We start from the raw sequence: 22,225 nt of genomic DNA on the forward strand, positions 1-22,225 counted from the left end.
GCAGGAACTGGAAGTGTCGTTTTGCCACTGGTTATGTGGGTCATAGTTTGAATGTCATTGTCCCAATATAGGTAAAATATGTCCTTCTAAGGCACAGTATTAGAATTTAGATTTTTGTTACATACAATGATCATTTAAACAGAAATGTGTAGGGACGCCTGGGTGCCTCAGCAGTTGAGCATCTCCCTTCGCCTCAGGGTGTGATCCTGGAGTCCTGAGATGGAGTCCCACATTGGGCTCCCTACGGGGAGCCTGTTTTTCCCTCTGCCTATGTCTCTGCCTCTCTCTCTCTGTCTCTCATGGATAAATAAATAAAATCTTTAAAAAAAATGTGTAAAGGAGAGAGTTAGACCTTAAAATGTTACTTTAATTTATACAATCAGTAATACATTTTAATTTTATTTAGAACTCTCATTTTAAGAAAGGACTAAATGAAACTGAAGAAATTAGTTGACAGATTGGCCTATGGTATAAAATGATCTGATATATAATGTAACCTAGTTGAATGAAAATGTAGTTTTACTTTGTTTTTAACTGATAAGTTAATTTATGGTTATTAACCTGTGATTTGACAATTCTTTTGAAAAATCCTGCCTAAGAAAGTTAAATGCTTAACTATCAGAACATGGTCCCAAAATAGAGTTCAGACTGTTTTTCAACCTGACACAGTTGTCTCTCTTGCTTTGCTTTCCTCCTGAAATGATGTTTCCATTTTGGGGATGCGAAGAGCTATGATTATTTATAGACTAGTGTGTTTTGGACAGGTGGTGTATTTACACAGGTCAGTGGAATTATCAAATGTCCCCAAGACCTCTAATGTAAATACATTGCATTTTATCATTACTCTGTATTTTAAAGAATAAAATAATTATGTTGGGTAGATGGAGAACATTCTCTTTAATTTTATATTTTAATACAGCAGATGTCCTCTGTATATTAGTTATTTTCCCACAGTTTTGGAATGATAGTTCCTGGTAAACCATATAGCGTTGTCACTGAAAAATGTTAAAGGCCTTTTTTGTATTTTCTTAAAGACCAACAAATGAAAAACATCTCTCCCCTTTTTTAGTTTCTGCTTTATATTTGACAGGAGATTTTAGGGAGTCATACCCTGTAAGTACCTAAAGCATTCATAAATTATTGAAGCTTTTTATATTATATAACTCCAAAATGGTGATAAAGTCATAAAGTGACTGTTGGCAATACTACATAACAAAAATTATAACTTAAAAAAACTCCCGAAGTTTAGCATGTACACATATTTTTTAGCTCTAAAACTATTGCTTTAATTATGTAAGTAACCTAAGAGTCAATATTCCAGTTATTATGCTAGCGCCATTTTGCCACAAAAGGCACCAAATTCTTTCAGACAACCTATATGTGATAGCTATCTTCTCTAGTAAGATAGATAGCTGTCTTCTCTGTCTTATCTACTAGGAGGAGTAGTTAGCTTGTCTTGAAACATTTGGCTATTTCATGATCTTACATCACATAGTTTTTCTATGTGCATATTGTGTGTGACCATTTGTATTTATTAGTCTTTTCTGTTCTAAGGGTTCTTGTTACCCTTCCTTCTACAAACAGAGATGGAAAGAAGACTGGGTTCTCTCCTGAATACATTAACACACAGCTTAATAAAAAACCAGAATCATGTGCCAAATCCTAGAGGTGAGAGGTGGTCAAAAAAATAAGTAAACCATGGTCCTTAGAAGGGAGTAGACTGTTAATTATCTAACTCAATGAGATAAATGTTACAAGGAAAAAGAGAACCAAGTGCTGTGAGAGTTAGAAGATAACATTTGGCTTTGAGAATGTTTGGGAAGAGATCAATGAATATTGAATAGAGTTGACTTTTAGCACAGTCTTGAAACAGGCTCTTATCCATTAGGCACTGTAATATAAGCACAGTACTTAGGGCCCATATCTCTCTTGGGAGCCTGCAAAAAAGTTTTTAGTTTATTTTAAAATCAGAAGAAAATGAATATTAGAATAATGAATCCAACCTGGATTATATTCACCTTTATAATAGTGCAGTTGTAAAATATAATTTTCAATATTTTATGCAATAGGACTAGCAGTTTACCAAGGCAAAAATGCCTGGGACTTGCAAAAGTTATAATGCAGCGTGCCTTAAGGATAAGGAAGGGTTTGTGGATGCTAGGAACTGGGATATTATGTAAGTAACCTAAGAAAAAAGAAAAAAGAAGTTTATAATTAAATCACATATTCACTTTAAGGAACTTAAATAAATATGGTTTCTCTTACATATGCCGCTGCTGGTTGAAGTGCTATGATAACTAGATAAATAAACACTACTTAACTAAAACACTACCTGATATGCTAAACTCCAAATAGAGATGCCATTATTTAGTAAATGGAAAAATCATTATGTTGAGAGGCAGTATCAACTTTAATATTTCCTCAGTTATCATAATTTAATATCAGCTTTTCAGAAAAAAATTATAAGATGTATACTTTATTGATAACAGAAATGCAGTTAAAACATGGTGGTATGGGAAATACATCTTTGATTCTTAGAAGCACTATAGTTTTGGTTCTACAAATCCATTGCCATATAACTCACATTTTAGCATAGAATAAACCTCCATGGTGAAATAAGGATTGACCATTTCAGACCTTGATTTTATTCACCATTATAAACTATAATCTGTTAGGTGTAGGTTGGTTATTCTATTTTATAGAAAAGAGAAGGAGTCAAAGAAAGAGTCAGAGGATCTTTTCCCTGGTTGGACACTTTATAAGAAAGAGGCAGGTCCAGGATTTTAAGTAGAATAATCTTGATTCCAGAGGTTTTGCTCCTAACCTGTACACTTCCAAGTTGATGAATTCAATTTTGTTGTTGTTGTTGTTGTTGTTGTTGTTGTTTTTAAAGATTTTATTTATGCATTCATGAGAGACAGAGAGAAAGAGGCAGAGACACAGGCAGAGGGAGAAGCAGGGCTCCATGCAGGGAGCCCGACGTGGGACTCGATTCCTGGTCTCCAGGATCAGGCCCTGGGCTGAAGGCGGAGCTAAACCGCTGAACTACCTGGGCTGCCTGATAAATTCAATTTTGGATTAGTTGAATTTAAGATGTCTGTGGGACAGCCAATAGCAGATGCTCAGCATGTCCTATAGATCTCAGTAAGTGGTAATATGAGCCAGAGATAAAGATTTTGATGTCTTCCCCAGTAGGTGGTAGACTTTAGTAAGAACCAACCCTAAAGATTAGTATGTTGGAAACCAAGATGAGAGATAGAGTGTCAAGAACTGTGAATGGTCAGTATTGTGAAATGAGGCAGAGGGGTCTCAGAAGATACGGATTGAAAAGGGTCTGTCTTAGCAGCAATAAGGATGCCGTTGGTGACTTGGAAAAAGAAGTATTTAATCAGCACTCCCTCTCTATATTAGAAGGGAAGTTGAAGCACAAAAAGATTAACCTTAGAATGTGACCTTCATTGAAAATTTGTAACTTTTTATTTATTTATTTATGTGGTCTTTGCAGATGTAATTAGTGAAGGATCTTGAGATCTTTGTAATGTGACAGTGAGGAATGACAGAGATGTAATTTAGTTCCCTTTAGTACTCATAAGGGAGATTTGATCTTTAATATGTTTTTAATGTGACTTCATTGAATAATGCCTGTTGTATTGCAAAAATCCATTTGAATTCAGAAATACATATTGTCAGACAGAATGTCTGTGTTTGATAGTCCAAGTCTATTTGAAAACTGGTCAAATAGTGTCTTTTTAAATGATTTTAAACAGATTTGAGTATTGCATTATGGCTCTCTCTAAACATTTAACTTGTTTAGTTAGACTTAAGAAAAATTGATTTCCAATTAACACCAGATTTCATAAGAAAGAAAATATTAGCTAAATAATTAATTCTGTTAGAAGATATGTATTCCAAACAAAAACAGGCAACATCTGTTAATTCAGTGGGAGGACAAGATTGAGCTTGGTCCTTTAAATTTTTAAATATTGTTCAGAATTTTTATTTCAAACATCTTTTAGGCGCATTTAGTACTAATACTGTGTCTCACCAGAATTTGATTTGTATACTCATTAAATATTTTAATTGATTGATCAAAGGGTGAGAGCATGTCAGCTGACATTCTCTTTTTTTTTTTTTTTTTTTTAAAGATTTTATTTATTTATTCATGATAGTCACAGAGAGAGAGAGAGGCAGAGACACAGGCAGAGGGAGAAGCAGGCTCCATGCACCGGGAGCCCGATGTGGGATTCGATCCTGGGTCTCCAGGATCGCGCCCTGGGCCAAAGGCAGGCGCCAAACCGCTGCGCCACCCAGGGATCCCCTGACATTCTCTTAATTTGAACTACCTCTTAATGATTTCTTTCATCTACAATATGATAATTACATTTATATTAATTATTTTCACTCTTAATAACTGAGGCACTGGTTTTAAAAATTGACTTATAAATAAGATAGTAAAGAATAAATTATGTTCAGAATATTTTTAGTATGTGTTCCCTTGTATTCTAATTACATGACATTTTGTAATTCACACTATAATAAGGTGTTTCAGAGGATTTTGAAGATCTTCTAGCTTTAGACCCCATCCATTGCATGAATCTTTTTTACATTATTATTGAGATGGTCGCACAGTCCTCTTTTCACACCTCTGGGGATAGAGATATCATTACCTCTCAAGGTATATAGCAGCCAGTCAGTCTTGTGTGTCTTCCATATACTAGTCATGACAATAAATGAAATAGATACTTGTCCTATCCTTTTGGGGTCTATGTAACCCAGCAGTGATTTTATTTTATTAATTACTTATTATTTATTATTTTTAAAAAGATTTTATATATTTATTCATTAGAAACAGAGAGAGAGGCAGAGACATAGGCAGAGGGAGAAGCAAGCTCCCCATGGGAAGCCTGATGTGGGACTCGATTCCAGGACCCTGGGATCACCCGCTGAGCCACCCAGATGCCCCTGTTTTTTATTTTTTTGAAGAGTTTATTTATTTGACAGCACAAGCAGGGAGAGAGACAGGCAGAGGGAGAGAGAGAAATAGGCTCCCAGCTGAGCAGGGAGCCCCATGCTGGAGCTTAATCCCAGAACTCTGGGGTCATGACCTGAACCAAAGGCAGACAAGTAACCGACTAAGCCACCCAGGTGCCCCCCCCCCCAGCAATGATTTTAAATAAGTAATTGAAAGAATTTAAGTATTGTGAAGAAGAAATACAGAGTGCTGTAGAATAATATGACAAGAGAATTTATAACATAATCTGGAAGGGTCAGAGAATGTTGTTTTAAGATATTAATGTTTTACCTGACACTTGGAGGATGAATTGGCTAGGAAAAATGTGGGGAAGTTTTTCAAGTTGAAGAAAGAGAGTACCAGAATCTAGAGATGAGCATGGAACATTCAAGGAACCTGAAACAATTACAGTGAGAAGGTGTTCTCCTCATCTCTGTAGGATTTAGGATGTCTTTTATTTTTATTTTATTTTATTTTATTTTTAGCATGTCTTTTATATATTGAGGGCTAAAGGAACCTTTTAAGGACTTACAGATTTGGAAGGTCAGCATTAGCAATGGTGAAGTGGCTTTTTAAGGATTGAACATAACTAAATACGGACAGAATGTGAAGAACCTAAGACCACCTCTCACAAATAACTGGGTTAGAGGTGGGGGAGTGGAGACCAAAAGGAGATAGGAGATAAGCAAGTAAGGGCAACAGGTTGTAAACATTGGAGTTATCACTAATACTCCTTGAGGCTGGTAAAACTGGAGAAAATACAGGTTATATATATCTGAAATGGTATTTTTTAAAACAAATGATTTGACAAAAATTATGTTCTTCCTTTTTGATTGGTGTCTCTCCTTGCTGGGAAATGGCCTCTTGCAGTAGTGATAGTATAAATTGATACAGTTATTTGATTGCTTGACATTTTAAATTTTATTTTTTACACTAACAGTAAGGTTTACTTTTTTTAAAAAGATTGTTTGTTTGTTTGTTTATTTATTTATTTATTTATTTATTTATTTATTTATTTATTTATTTATTATAGACAGAGAGAGAGAGAGAGAGGCAGAGACACAGGAGGAGGGAGAAGCAGGCTCCATGCCGGGAGCCCAACGTGGGACTCGATCCTGGGACTCCAGGATCGTGCCCTGGGCCAAAGGCAGGCACTAAACTGCTGAGCCACCCAGGGATCCCCTAAGGTTTACTTTTTATGGGTGTACAGTTCTATGAATTTTAACATATGTAAAATCTGTGTAATCACTACCATAATCAGGGTACAGAATAGTTCTGTCATCCTCAAATCCTTGAGCTATCCCTGTACAGTCACACTCTCCTCCTACACATAAGCCCCATTTCCCATCACTATAGTTTTGTCTTTTTGAGAGGGTCATATAAATTGAATAATATGTATGTAGCTTTGATACTGGCTTCTTTCATACAGTATAAGTCCTTTGAGATTTATGCAAGTTGTTACTTATATCAGTAATCCATTCCTTTTATTACAGGTTTTTGTGTGAATATAAGTTTTTTATTTCTCTAGATACCCAGAAGTGGCATTGCTGGGTCATTTGGTAAGTCTGTGTTTAACTTTATAAGGAACTGCCAAAATGTTTTCTGGAGTGGCTGTTTCATTTTGCATTCCCATTAGCAACATAAGAGTTCCAGTTGTTCTGCATCCTCACCAACACTTGATACAGTATTTTTTATTTTAGCCATTCTAATATGTATATAAATGGTAGTACCTCATTGTAGTTCTATTTTTTAGAGTCTTTCTTATAATTTACAGAACATAAAATCATTCATTTAAAGTGTGTGCAATTTAGATGTTTTTAGTATATTCAGCATCACTACAGTCTTAGGTTTAGAACGTTTTTACTGTGGTTTTCTTTTGCATTTCTCTAGTGTCTAATGGTGTTGAGTGTCTTTTCACTTGTCATCTGTTTCCTAGTCTTGTCCATTTTTTATTTGTGTTGCCCATATTCTTCCTATCCAGTGTTGAAAGTTTCTTACGTATTCTGGATACAAGTCCTTTGTTGATTATGTGTACTGCGAATGTTTTCTCCCAGTCTGTAGCTTATTTTTCATTCTTTTAACAATATCCTTTGTACAGCAAAAGTTTTTAATTTTGATGAAGTCCTACTTTTCAGTTTTTTCATTTTGGTGTCATCCTTAACATCTCTTTGCCTAACTTCTGGTCACAAAGATTTTCTCCTTTATTTTCTTCTAAAAGTTTTATAGTTTTACATTTAGTTCTGTCATCTCATCTTAGTTAATTTTTATAGAAGATGTGAGGTTTAGGCCAGTTCATTTTCTTACATATAGATAGATGTTCACTTGTTCTCATGTGATTTGCTGGGAAGAGTCTCCTTTCTCTTTTGGATTGCCTTTGCACCTTTGTTAGGAACTAATTTGCTTTATTTTCGAAGGTCTATTTATGGACTCTGTTTCATTGCTGTATGTTTCTGTCCATCCTTTTGCCAGTACCATAGTATGAACATTGTCTTGATTATGTATTACAATCAGATACTGTGATTTCTCTGACTTTATTGCTCTTCTTCAGAAATTTAATGATTTTTCTAATTCTTTTGCCTTTCAATATGAATTTTGGACTCAGTTTTTCTCTATGTAGAAAAAAAATCCTGGCATATTGATTGAAAGTATGTTAAGTCTATGGATCAATTTAGGGAGAGTTGACTTCTTTATGGTTTAGTCTTCTAGTCCATAACTTGTGGTAAGCCTCTCCATTTAGGTCTTCTTTTATGTATTTCATCAGTTGTTTACATTTATTTTTTCTTAAAGATTTTATGTATTTATTCATGAGACACACACACACACAGAGGCAGAGACACAGGCAGAGGAAGAAGCAGGCTCCCTGCAAGGAGACTGATGTGGGACTTGATCCCCGACCCCGGGATCACGCCATGAGCCAAAGGCAGCCGCTCAACCGCTGAGCCACTCAGGTGTTCTTAGTTTAAAAAAAAAAAAAAAAAAAAAAAAAAAGAACAGGGAGATAGGTAAGGGGAGAGGGAGAAGATGAGGGAGAGACTGTCAAGCAGAGTCTGACACAGGGCTTGATCTCATGACCCTGAGATCATGATCTCAGCTGAAATCAATAGTTGGACACTCAACTGACTGAGCCACCCACATACCCCTGATGTTGGTTTTTAAATTTAATTTGCCAGTTGTCCATCAGTGTTATATAAAGATATGATTGACTTTTTTTTTTAATGTATTGACCTTGTATCCTGTGACTGAAAACTCACTCATGAGTTTTAGGGGTTCTTGTAGATTCCTTTGGATTGTCTATATAAACAGTTATGTTATCTGAGAACAGGGGAAGTTTTATGTCTTCCTTTCCAGTCTGTATGCCTTATCTTTTTCTTAAATTATTACACTGACCAGCACTTCCAGTATGATGTTGTATAGGTGTGGTGAGAATGGCCATTCTTTTTCCTTATTCCCATCTTAGTCTTCACCATTAAATACATTGTTAGCTGATGTTTTACCCTTATAAATGCTTTTTCATCAGATTGTGGAAATTTCCTTCTATTCCTAGTTTGCTAAAGTTTTTTTTTACTGTTGAAGGACATGGGATTTTATCAGATGTGTTTTCTTCATCAAATTATAGGATCATGGGTTTTATATTTTATACTGTTAATAGGGTGTACTACATTGCTTGATTTTCAAACATTTTTTTAAAGATTTTATTTTTTCATGAGAGACAACAGAGAGAGAGGGGCACAGACACAGGCAGAGGGAGAAGCAGGCTCCATGCAGGGAGCCTGATGTGGGACTCGATCCTGGGTCTCCAGGATCACACTCTGGGCTGAAGACGGTGCTAAACTGCTGAGCCACTGGGCTGCCCATTGATTTTCAAATATTGAGCTAGTTTTATATTCTTGGGATATACCCCACTTAGTTGTGGTATATTATTGTTTCTATATATTGCTGGATTAAATTATCTCATAGTATGTTGAGGATTTTAAAAATTTCTATCCAAGAAGGATATGGGTCTGTAGTTTTCTTTTCCTGTACTATCTTTGTGTGGTTTTGGTATCACGTTAACATCAGAATCTGGGTTGGGAAGTATTTTCTGTTTTTTTGGAAGTTTGGTATGCCTCATTAAATGTTATGTAGAATCCACCATTGAAACTGTCTGGGTCTACAGATTCTGTTTTTTGGAAGAGAATTGTTTTTGTCATTATCCAGTTTCTTTAGCAGTTATAAGACTTCTTAGGTTATCTGTTTCATTTGGTGTGAATTTCGGTATTTTGTGGTATTCAAGGAATTGGTCCATTTCATCTAAGTTGTTGAATTTATGTGCTTAGAATTGTTTGTACTATTTTTCTATTATCTTTTTAATGTCTAGGGTCTGTAGTTATATCCCATTTTATATTAAATGCTGGTAATTTGTGTCTTCTTTTTTCTGTTAGTTTTGCTTGACATTTTTCGAATCAGTTTTTTTTTTGTTTGTAGAGAACTAGCCTTTGATTTCACTGATTATGGAGTTTTTTGTTTTCAAATTCAGCAATTTCTATTATTTTCCTTTTATTTTATTTTGAGTGCATTGGGTTTATTTTGTTCATTTTTTAAAAATTTCTTAATGTGGACGTTTAGATTGATTGAGACCTTTCTTCTTTTCTCATATAAACATTTTATTGGGACACCTGGGTGGCTCAGTGGTTGAGCGTCTGCCTTTGGCTCAGGGCGTGATCCTGGGGTCCTGAGATCAAGTCCCACATCAGGCTCCCCACAGGGAGCCTGCTTCTCCCTCTGCCTATGTCTCTGCCCCTCTCCCTGTGTCTCTCATGAATAAATAAATAAAATCTTAAAAAAAATTTTTTTTTTATTCCAGAAGTTTCCCTCTAGGCACTCCTTTGCTCTATTTCTCGAATTTTGACAGGTTGTCTTTTCATATTCATTCAATTCAAAATATTTTATTTCCCTTGATTCCTTTTATATTCATGGGTTATCTAGAAGTGATCTTGATTTCAGTGTGTTTAGAGATTTTGCTCCTATCTTTTTATTATTAATTACTAATTCTTTTATGGTTTAGAGGAACATACTTTATATAATTTTAATTCTTTTAAATTTGCTAAAGCTTATTTTATGACACAGGATAGGGTCTATCTTGGTGAATGTTCCATGTACATTTTGAAAAGAATAAACATATTCTGATGTTGTTGGGTGGAGTGTTCTTTAAATGCCAGATCCAGTTGGTTGATGCTATTGTTCAGTTCCTCTGTGTTCTTGTTAATTTTCTGTCTGTTCATTTTACTGATTATTGAAGGAGATATGTTGAAACCTCCAACTATAATTGTGGATTTGTTTATCTCTCCTTTCAGTTCTGTAAATTTTTGCTTCATGTATTTTGAAACTTATTGTTAGGTACATACACATTTAGGAATTTGTAAATTCTTGATGAATTGGCTTCTTTTCATTATATGGTGAATTTCATACGTGATAATTTTCTTGGGTCTGAAGTCTACTTTGATACTAATATAGCCCCTTAATTTTTCTTTTGATTAGTGTTTGCATGGTATGTGTTTTTCTGTCCTTTTACTTGAAAACTATTTATATCGTTATGTATAGGTGAGTTTCTTGTAGACAGAATATAGTTGGATAATTTTTTAAAACTCATTATAACAATCTGTCTTTTAATTTGTGTGATAGGTCATTTACATTTAATGTAATTGTTTGGAATTATATATCCCTTTATTATTTGATTTTTAAATTTTTCTCCATTTTTAAATCTATTTTTCTCTTGTTTTTGAGGAGGCAAGTTACTTGAATATATTTAGAATTGTTTTAATTTATTATATTTTTACATATGTATTTCTGTAGTTTTGGTTTTTAAAAATGGTTGCACTAAGGATTACAATACATGTTTACCTTACCTTTCACAATTTACTTAAAGTTAATATTTTACAATTTTATTTGAAATGTAGAAACCTTAACACCAAATAGGTCTCTTTTCCTTTTCCCCTTTATGCTGTAGTTGTCTTATATATTATATCAGTATATATTGAAAGCCTTACTAGAAAAGGGTCTAATTTTTTTCAACTGTCAAACATTTTATTTTTTAAAAAAGACTTTATTAGAGAGAGAGAGAATGAGCAGTGGAGAGGGGCAGAAAGAGAGAGAGAGAAAAAAAAAAGACTCCTTGCTGAGCAGCAAGTGGGGCTCTATCCTAGGACTCTTGGGTCATGACCTGAACTGAAGGCAGACACTTAACCAGCTGAGCCACCCAGACCTGTCAAACATTTTAAAGAACTCATGGGGGCAGCCCTAGTGGCACAGCAGTTTATTGCCACCTGCAGCCCGGGGTGTGATCCTGGAGACCTAGGATCGAGTCCCACGTCAGGCTCCCTGCATGGAGCCTGCTTCTCCCTCTGCCTGTGTCTCTGCCTCTCTCTCTGTGTGTCTCTATGAATAACTAAATAACATCTTTAAAAAAAAAAAAGAACTCATGGAAGAATAGTTCATTACCTATACCTAAATATTTATCACTTCTGTTGCTTTCTTTTCATTGCTGAGGTTCTTGGTTTCTATTGGTATTATTCCTCTTCTGCCTGAAAAACTTCCTTTAGCATTTTTTTTTTTAAGAGTAGTCTGCTGGCAACAAATGCTCTTGGATTTTCTTCCATTGATATTACCTTTGTTTCACCTTCATTCCATAAGGATGTATTCATTGGATATGTATTCTGGGTTGGTAGTTCTTTTTTTAGCGTTCTTAAAAATATGAATCAACCTCTATGGCTAGCCTCCTTGATTTCTAGTAAGAAATCCACAGTTACTCAAATCATTGTTCTGTAGTAACTAATGAGTTGTTTTTCTCTGGCTACTTTCAAGAGTTTTTTTTAGTTGTAGTTTTTTACACTTTGATTATGATCTGTCTGAACATGTATTCAGATTGATCTCATTTGAAGTTAAAGTGATTTTCTCTGCTCAAAACACTTCTGACACTACATATTTGGGTTTTCCACACCAAGCAATTCTCTAATTCTCGGTGGATACCAATTGGTTTTCTACAATTTAATGCACTTATGACTCTACCTAGAGTTAGCAAAAAAAAAAAAAAAAAACACACAGGTTAAGGTCTTAATCCTATAAGACTGCCTTCAAGTGAAGATGGCAATAGCAAATAGTATGTCCCCAGGTTACCCATACTTCTGTCTGACTTAGCTACAAATTAGGATTCCCACAATCCCCTTCTCAGGTTCAGTAGTTTGCTGCAACAGGTCACAAAACTTAGGAAAATACAGTATTTATTACCAGTTAATTTCAAAAGATATTATAAAGGATACATATGAATAGTGAACAGCCAGATAGAAAGGTACAAAGAGCAAGGTCTAGAAGCATCCCAAGCACAAGAGCTTCTGTTACCATGGTGTTGGAGTGCACTACTCTCCTGGCTTATGTATGCATTCACCAACTTGAAGCTATTGGAACCCTTTCACTTGAGATTTTTGTGGAGGTTCCATTATGAAGGTATGGTTGATTAAATATTATAAGTAATATTAGCCTCTCTCCCCTCCATGGAGCTTAAGAGTAGGAAGCTCTTTCACCCTTCCTCCTATTTTATTTTTCTCTGTGGTTCAGATTGGATAATTCGTGTTGATCTATCTGTAAGTGTATTGACTCTTTCCTCTGTCATCTCTATTCTTTTGTTGGATCCTTTCATTGAATTTTTATTTCTATTGCTGTTTTTCTATTCTAAATTTTGCATTTGATTCTTCTTCTTTTATCTTCTGTTTGTTAGCTGGAGCTTTCTGTCCTTCGCTTCCTCAAGAATATTTGCTCTTATTTGATGAAACATTTTTATAATAGTTTTTGTAATATAATTCCAACATCAATGTCATCTTGGAGTTGGTGTTTGTTGTCTTTCCCATGCATGTTGACGTTTTCCTGGGTATTTGTGTGCCAGGTAGTTTTGGATTATGCCGTGGATATTTAGAATATTATGTTATGAGATCTAAGGTCTTGCTTATATGTTGTAGAATGTTCTTCTATACGGATGATTGATTTGTTCAGGTTGACACAAGTCTGAACTTCACCTTCTATGGTTTGTGATATTTTTACATGAGTGCCTTTTTCAAAGCCTTTGTTGTGCTACCTCAGGTATGTCATGTCAATACCTCGTGTGTTGTCAACCAATGTCAGCCTGGTATCTGTATACTTCTCAATGCCTATGGTGTGATGTTTAGACTCAGATTTTCACATATGCCGCTTACAGATAATCCCAGGAGATCATAAATAACTTTATGGGCTTGCTTTCCCAAGGTCTTTTCTCTGTACATTGTCCTTAGTACTCTAGTTCTCTGGAGTTCCTCTTTTTGTTCCTCTAGCCAGGTAACTAAGGCTTTTTTATCCCACTTTGCTGAGCAATTCCTGGGACTTGCCAGTGTCTGAGGCCAAGCAGTGGAAGTTCAGAGAGAGAAACAGGGGTCCTTCCCTCCTTCAGTGTTTTTTTTTTTTTAATGTTTTATTTTTTATTTAAAGATTTTATTTATTTATAGAGACAGAGAGAGGGGGGCAGAGACACAGGCAGAGGGAGAAGCAGACTCCATACAGGAAGCCTGACGTGGGACTTGATCCAGGGTCTCAATCCAGGGTCTCCAGGATCACACCCCAGGCTACAGGCGGCGCTAAACCGCTGCACCACCGGGGCTGCCCTCCTTCAGTGTTTTATGTTCTGTAGTCCCTATTACCATCATTGTTACTACCACCACTACCAAGGAGTTTCTTGGGTGGTAGGGTGAAAAAAAAATGGATAAAAGAAAAGTAGAAATTTCCTCCACTGAGTGTTAAGAGATTCCTTTCTTTTCCTCAGGTCAGATTTACAAGAGGTTTTGTGCTCAATTTGTCTGCACTGATGCCTACTTTTGTGTTTTGGAACTACACTGAGTCCAGGCCACTGGATATCAAAAAGGAAAAAAAAAATTGCTAATCCTGTGGCTGCTTTGCTGTTACTTTAAATTCTGGTCTTTTCCCCCAAACTATTTACTCTTATTTACTTTTCAGAGCCCTTGAATAACTGCTTGCCGCATGCATTCTATGTAGGTTTTATAGAAGAATTAAGTGGGAGAGACAGATGGCATGTGCTTATTACTACATCTTACTCAATACCAAAACCTTGATCGCTTGTTTGTTTTTTTAATAGGACATTAAAAAAAAAAAAAAACCTTCTTCCTCTCTAAACAAAAAAAACCGATCTTGCTAGAACCTAGTTATCTTTAAAACATTTTCTTAGGGGGACGCCTGGGTGGCTCAGCGGTAATCTTCCAACAGCAGTGAATAAACTTCTGAAAGGGGGGTTTTTGGAGGGTGCATGGTAGGGGACATGAGTATAAGAATTACTTAAAAATGTGTTGCTCTGTGTATAAAATGCCTATCTATCTAATGGGATTAAGTTACATTTATTTTATGTAGCATGATTGAAATCAGCTTCATGATTTTTACAGTTCACTTTTCAAATTGAAATCTACTAATTATATTATTTTTATGACAAGTAGCCTTTTGTTTTTAATTATGAGTAATCAGTGTATTGTGTTTTAATATTTGCAACAGCTATGTCTTCACTCACACCCTGTTTAGTAGATAGTAGATCAAGGAATCTAATTTCATTGCCTGAATCGAAAACTTAGAAATTGGTATACTTTTTTTTTTTTTTTTTTAAAGAATACTAGTAATCATTAACAGTTTTCCCTCAGTGGGTTATTGTAGCTGCCTGTAAACAACTTATATCTCAGTTTTTATCTTCACTGATTATCAGGATAGGCACTGGCTTTCAGAAGATGTTAAAAGTATGGGGTAAAACTGTATTATTGTTCAGAGCTCTTATTCATTCATTTGGTAATGTATTGTTTATTTGTACTTTTTAGCCCATAGTAGTTCACAAATCAGTCTATTATTTAATTTGTAATTTGTCTTGTTAGATTTTTTTTTTTATTTTATTTATTTATGATAGTCACACAGGGAGAGAGAGAGAGAGAGGCAGAGACACAGGCAGAGGGAGAAGCAGGCTCCATGCACCGGGAGCCCGACGTGGGATTTGATCCCAGGTCTCCAGGATCGCGCCCTGGGCCAAAGGCAGGCGCCAAACCGCTGCGCCACCCAGGGATCCCAGTCTTGTTAGATTTTTAGTGTTCTTAATTATAAGGGATTATTTGTTGTTTCTTTAGTACTTATTGTTCAATAGATCTGAAATTTGGATAGTGAAGTGTTTTTTTTAAATAAGCTAATAGGGAAGGCTCTGTCACTAGTTAAATATTAGTCCTTGCAGAGATATTATTCTGACTTTAATTGAAATCTATGAGGCAGAAACAATGAGATAATATAAATACATAGAGGGAGTAAACACACGTATGCAGAAAAATAGAGATTTTAAAAATAATAACACATAAGAAGACTGGCCAGTCCCTTAGTTGTGATAGCTTACCACTTCCCAAGAAGCATACCTCTATTAATATTTCTTTGAGTAGGCCCCTATCTTTCCAATCAAAACTCTTAAGTCCATGTAGCAAACTATTCCTTATTTAGAGTGGTTAAAGTGTTCTTTGAAATAAAAAAGACAATAAAAACAAGTATACACTTAAATATTTACATAGAAAAACATCCTTAATGACTTTTAATATTAAAGTTTGGTATAAATTATATCTTTGATAACCAGATATGATACAACACAGAATTAGAGGCTGTCATACTCCAGCTTGAATCAGTGTTACCATTTACCAACCATGTGATCCTAAACGAATCACTGCTAAGTTTTAGTTCCTTTGTTCGTGAAACATTTATGTAATCTCCAGCCAATAGTACACTGGAGCCGGCTTGTACCCCTGCATAAAAGCTGATTGTTAAAGTTTTAGATATCTTATGAGGTGATTGTTAAACATAGCCATCATTAAAAATTAAGTTACACAAACTTTATAATTAAATTATGTTAAAAGTGGTTCTTGGTTTCAGTTCAGGTCATGATCTTAGGGTTGTGAGATTGAGCTCTATGTGGGGCTCCATCCTTAAGGTGGAGTCTGCTTGAGATCCCCCCCATCTTGTGCCTCCCCCTGCTCATGTGCTCTCTCTAAAATAAATAAATTCTTAAAAATAAAAGCAAAGACAATAAATGCTAAAAACTCATCACTTTATAGTTATATTGCTACATTGTACATAGTTTATACATTATTCATGTCTCTTACATCTGTGTGGGGAAATACCATATAATGATGTGCTATTGCGTATCTCTTCCCTACTCTGTTCAGTGTGTTCATATTGGTAGCTTGAAATCTATCATGATAGTATTCATACCATAGAAATTGGTAAATACCGTAGACTGGAGCTTGATTTATTATTTTGTTGGATGTCTGCATTTAAGAAAGTGATGGAGAAACTAGCAATAAAGCAGATTATATTTAGAAGTTTGTTGTGTCTGGGGGGTGCCTGTATGGCACAGTGAGTTAAGCCTCTGACTCTTGGTTTCAGCCCAGGTTGTGATCTCGGGGTCATGGAATGAAGCAGGGGTTCCCTGCTCAGCGTGGGGTCTGTTTGGGATTCTCTCTTCTTCTCCTTCCATGCATGAACATGTGCGAGTGTGTGCATGTTCTCTCTCTCTCAAATGAATATACCTTTTTTTTAAAATAAAGTTTGTCATGGGACGCATCTGCCTTTGGCTCAGAGCCTGATCCCGGTTTGGGAATCGAGTCCCACATCAGGCTCCTTGTGAGGAACCTGCTTCTCCCTGTGCCTGTGTCTCTGCCTCTCTCTCTTTCACTGTCTCTCATGAATAAATAAATAAAATCTTAAACAAACAAAAAAAAGGTTTGTCGTGTTTATTGCCTGTTATTGCTAGTAACACAAAAATGGAGGAAGTAGTCTAAACTCGTTCTATTGCACTTTATTGAGCTTCACAGATACTGCATTTTTTACATATTGAAAATTTGTGGCAGCCCTCCATTGAGCAAGTTTATTGGTGCTACTTTGTCCAACAGTGTTTGCTCATTTCATGTTTTTGTGTCACATTTCGATAATTCTTGTGATATTTCAAACCTTTTCATTATTATATTTTAATTGCTACAGTTCCGTGATAAAACTTTAATGGATGAGGAGTTGCTTTGAATGGATGAGTAGAGATGGTAGTTTCTTGAGATGGAATCTACTGGTGAAGATGCTTTGAAGACTGTTGAAATGACAACAAAAGATTCAGAATATTACATAAACATAGTTGATAAAACTGTGGCAGAGTTTGGGAGGATTGACTCCAATTTGGAAGACATTCTTCTACAGGCAAAATACTGTCAAATAGCATCACATGCTACAGAGAAATCATTTGTGAAAGGAAGTCAATCAGTGTGGCAAACTTCATTGTCTTACGTTAAGAATTGCCTGAGCTATTGGGCATTGGTGATTGGGTGGCCAGTCAGGGTGGATCAGGGCAGTCCCCCACTTTTCCTGGCTGCAACAATGACAAACTCCCAGGAAGGCCATCTCTTGGCATTTGTGCTCACTATTGGCCTTACCACGTCCGTGTCCCTCAAGAAGCGGCCATCACCTCCAAAGCGGGGGTGGCAGTGCCTCCAAGAAATTAGTGATGAAGAATTTCTGAGATGAGCCTAACTTACCTGATAACTACACTCAAGACACCTGGCAGTGAAAGCCATACAAGTAGTATCTCCATCAAATACAACCTGGAAGAACTCTATTAAGATGTTGAAAATCTGTTGAGTTTCCTCAACACTCTAGAAACAGCTGTGCCAGGTCTGTGAAGATCATGTCTAAGCACAGATCCTTCAGTTTAGAGAAGACTCACCAGTTAGTGTTTTATTTTTAAAGAAGATTAACAAATGCTGGCAAGAGCATTGCAGACAAAAGATCAGAAATATTTTCCTGAATATATATTTTTTCTATTCTTGAATTCAGAATTCCATGCTTCTTTTTATCTAGGATATGGGATTGGAACTTTTTAGAAACCAAATCATTAGAGATAAAATGGTTCAGAGTAAAAGAATTGATGGAATTCTATTGACTGAACAAGAAAGAAGTGGCAAAGCAGTGGATTGAAGCTTATTAAAGAGTCTGCTGAGTATGCTCCCTGACCTTGAGGTATACAGAATTTATTTGAAGTGAAATTTTTGGAAGAAACTAATTGTTTATATGCTGCAGAAGGCCAGAGATTAATGTAAGAAAGAGAGGTTCCAGAATATCTTAACCATGTAAGTAAGCATTTAGAGAAGAAGGGAGACTGAGTAATCATGTATTTAGACCACAGCACACACAAACCACTGATTGCTTATGTGGAGAAACAGCTATTAGGAGAACACTGAACAGCAATTCTGTAGAAAGGGCTTGACCACCTTCTTGATGAGAACAGAGTGCCTGACCTCACTCAGATATACCAGCTGTTCAGCCATATGAAGCACAGGCAGCAGATTCTGCTACAGCACTGGAGCAAGTACATCAAGACTTTTGGGACAGCAACTGTTATCTGTTTTGAAAAAGACAAAGCTATGGTACAGGACTTGGTAGATTTTAAAGATCTGGTGCATCATGTGATAGAAATGTGCTTTCAGAGGAACAAAAAGTTTGTCAACTTGGTGAAGGAATCCTTTGAAGCAGTTATCAAGAAGAGGCCAAATAAACCCACAGAATTGATAGCAAAGCATGTTAATTCAAAATCAAGAAAAGTAATAAAGAAGCAACAGATGAAAAGCTGAAGAGGATTCTCACATGGTCATGATAATATTCAGGTTCATTCGGGGTAAAGATTTCTTTGAAGCCTTTTATAAAAAGGATTTTGCAAAAAGACTCCTTGTTGGAAAAAGCACCTTAGTAGATGCTGAAAAAGCTATGTTGTCACAACTAAAGCAGGAGAAAGGGGTACCTGGGTGGCTCAGTTGATTAAGCATCTGCCTTTGGTTCAGGTTCTGATCCTAGGGTCTTGGGATCCAGCTCCACCTCTGGCTCCCTGATCAGTGGAGATTCTGCTTCTCCCTCTCCTGCTCCCCTGCTTGTTCTCTCTCTCTCTCTCTCTCTGTCAAGTAAATGAATAAAAGTCTTTAAAATAAAGCATGAGTGGGGTGCCTGGGTGGCTCAGTGGTTGACCATCTGCCTTTGGCTCAGGTCGTGATCCCAGGGTCCTGGGATCAAGTCCTGCATTGGGCTCTTCACAGCGAGCCTGCTTCTCCCTGTGCCTATGCCTCTGCCTTTCTGTGTCTCTCATGAATAGATAAATAAAATCTTTTTAAAAAAAATAAAAATCAAATAAAAAAAAATAAAACTAGAGCATGAGTGTGGTGCTGCTTTCACCAGCAAGCTGGAAGGCATGTTCAAGAACATGGAGCTCTCCAAGGACATCATCGTTCATTTCAAGCAGTATATGAAAAATCATAGTGACCCAGGCTCTATAGATCTAACAGTGAGTAGACTTATGATGGGATACTAGCCAACATACACACCTATGGAAATGCCTTTAACTCTAAAAATGTTAAGCTTCAGGAATTATTTGAGACATTTTATCTCAGAAAAAGCACAATGGTAGAAAACTTCAATGGCAAACTACATTGGAGAATGCTGTTTTAAAAGCTGAGTTTAAGGAAGGAAAGGATTTCCAGATGTCCCACTTCCAGATGCTGGTGCTTCTCAAAGAAGGGGGTAGGTTCAGCTTTGAAGAAATAAAAATAGGCATAGGAATAAAGGACAGTGAACTGCAAAGAACATTACAGTCTCTAGCCTGTGGCAAAGCACGAGTTCTGGTTAGAAGTCCTAAAGGGAAGGAGGTGGAAGATGGGGACATGTTCATGTTCAGGGAATTCAAACACAAGTTGTTTCAAATAACAGCCAGATCCAGATGAAGGAAACCGGCGAAGAACAGGTCAGCACCACTGATAGAATGTTTCAGGAAAGACAATACCAGATTGACCCTGTTATTGTCAGAATAATGAAGATGAGAAAAACTGTCATAATCTTCTAGTTTCTGAATTGTATAGCCAGTGAAATTTCCAGTATAACTTGGATATTTGAAAAAGAGAATTGAATTTCTTATAGACAGTATATGGAGAGAGACAAAGACTATCACCAGTACTACATGGCCTGATTATTGGCTAGCTGCTTTCTCTCAATGAAACACTAGAATGTATCTTCAGATCACTTAAGCATTTCTTTGCTGTTTCCAAGACTTCTGAGATTGAGCCAGCACAGACTTGGATTAGAAAGAAAAAGCGAGGATTCTTGGATCACCCTCCACAAAGCTTAAGGGTTTGCAAATGGCATATGTGTCTTTCCCCCCAGTTCTTCCTCTTATCCTTCTTGTTGTTTGAATTTTGTTGCTCTGTGCAGAATGACTTTGAGATTGGACAAGAAAATATTGGTTAAAAGAGGTTCCTTTGTAAGGTGTTGCTCTTGTGGCAGAAAGCTGAACGTTTGGTTTGGTGTCTGTGTGTGCTCAACGAGTCCATAGTTAAGATGACCCTCCCTGCTGCCTTCATGGGCTGCAGAGATGACTGGTGTATTCCTGAAGGCAGGCTCTCTTAGTTGATGGACATTTGATTTAGAAACAAGATCCCTTTGTTGGCAAGCCTTAGGAACAAACAGTGTCAGGAGCTGGCTAATCAATTATGAAACGTAAATATTGGCATCTGTTTGTTTCCTTTATGTTCCATACATTTTAAACTGTGATGACTGACTTTTTAGAGCAAGATTTCTCAGTGAGACCTCTCATGTGTGCCAAGACGACACCAGGTTTGGTGTGCTTGCTGTGGTGAACCCATGAGCATCTTTGTTCTACTTCTGCTGAGTTGTCTGGATTTTCTGGTTAGGAGTTTTGGGGATAGTGTGCTTGTGTTTACTCTTCTAAGATTGATCCTAGTAGCCCCTGTTTTTCGCATTGGGGTATCTGCTGTTTAATTTCTTTTCGTTGCAGTATTTGTACCATTGCTCTAATAAAGTTTGGTTGTTTTTATAGACATACCATTGTTCTTTGTGCTATAACCACTGTAAAGAGTTTTATAGGAGAGTTAAAGTCTTGATATTGTGAAGCAGAGGTTATTTTTGTTAAAAGATTAAAAGGATTCTGTTGCCACCTGGTTTCATGTTTTGTGTATATACAGGTGAGGTTGAGCAGAGGACAATAATATTAGTACCATCACTGTAACAAAGATACTTTTCTAAGTAACATGTAAAAGTACTTTATATTTTTCATAGTAGTGTGCTTCATTTTGATTAAAAGCTACCAAAGGAATTTTATTCATGGTATAAATGTTTAAAGCAGCATTTTCTGGGATATTCCAAGTTTATTTAATTTGATTTTGTGCTGAATTACTAAAAAGTTTCTCCCTTTTAGAAACGTGTACTTAAAATAGGTCATTTTGGGGGTTTCCATGAGAAAATCCTCATAATTTAAGTATTGTCATTATTTTTATGTTTGTAAATTTTTATTTGTGAGTTCTATAATATGTGGTCTATAAATTGACCAAATGGATTTCTACTTCTTAAATTTTATGCTAACTCTCGGGATTGTTAATATTGTAATTTAATGTAAACTTACTCTGAATAAAGTTAATTTAATTGACCTTAAAAAATAGAATTGCCTGAGCCACCCAGCCTTCACCACCTACCACCCTCATCAGTCAGCAGCCATCAACACGGAGGTTAAGATCTTCTAACAGCAAAAAGATACCACTTGCTGAAAGCTCAGCTGATGTTTAATTTTTTTTTAGCATATAAAATATGTTAATTAACCTTCATACATTAGTTTTTTAAGGTGTTATGCTGTTACACTTAACAGACTACAGTATACTATAAACATAACTTTTATATGCTCTGGGACCAAAACATTTATTTGACTTGCTTTTTTGCAATATTCATTTTATTGCAGTGGTCTGAAACAGAACCCTCAATATCTCCAAGATGTACATGTATTATCTAATTCAGCAAAGAGGTTGCTTATATCAGTTGATGAACAAACTAGGCTATGACATATATCATTGTTATTTCACTTTGCTTTTATTCTTTAATGTAAGTGAAAATATTAAATAACATTAAGATTAGAATTACATTTATCTCTTGCAACTCTAGGTTGGCTTCAGGAGTTTGGCAAAATCAGTAGAACATTCTGTGAGAATTAGTTGGCTCTAAGAAGTTTACAATAAGGAGTATTGTATATTTTCTTAAAAATTTTAAATGATATCCTACAGCCTTCAAAATTTATAATAAACATACACTTCATACACACACACA

At 36.0% G+C, this 22,225-nt stretch overlaps 1 protein-coding gene and 1 pseudogene across 1 annotated transcript in view; both read left to right on the top strand.

Annotated features, from left to right (window-relative positions):
* Positions 1-22,225, top strand: part of XPR1 (xenotropic and polytropic retrovirus receptor 1) — a 213,827-nt gene that overhangs the window by 69,355 nt on the left and 122,247 nt on the right.
* LOC102156663 lies at positions 2,094-21,010 on the top strand (annotated as a pseudogene).

The sequence above is a fragment of the Canis lupus genome, chromosome 7 (genome assembly GCF_011100685.1).
Source record: "Canis lupus familiaris isolate Mischka breed German Shepherd chromosome 7, alternate assembly UU_Cfam_GSD_1.0, whole genome shotgun sequence".
Classification (NCBI taxonomy): Eukaryota; Metazoa; Chordata; class Mammalia; order Carnivora; family Canidae; genus Canis; species Canis lupus.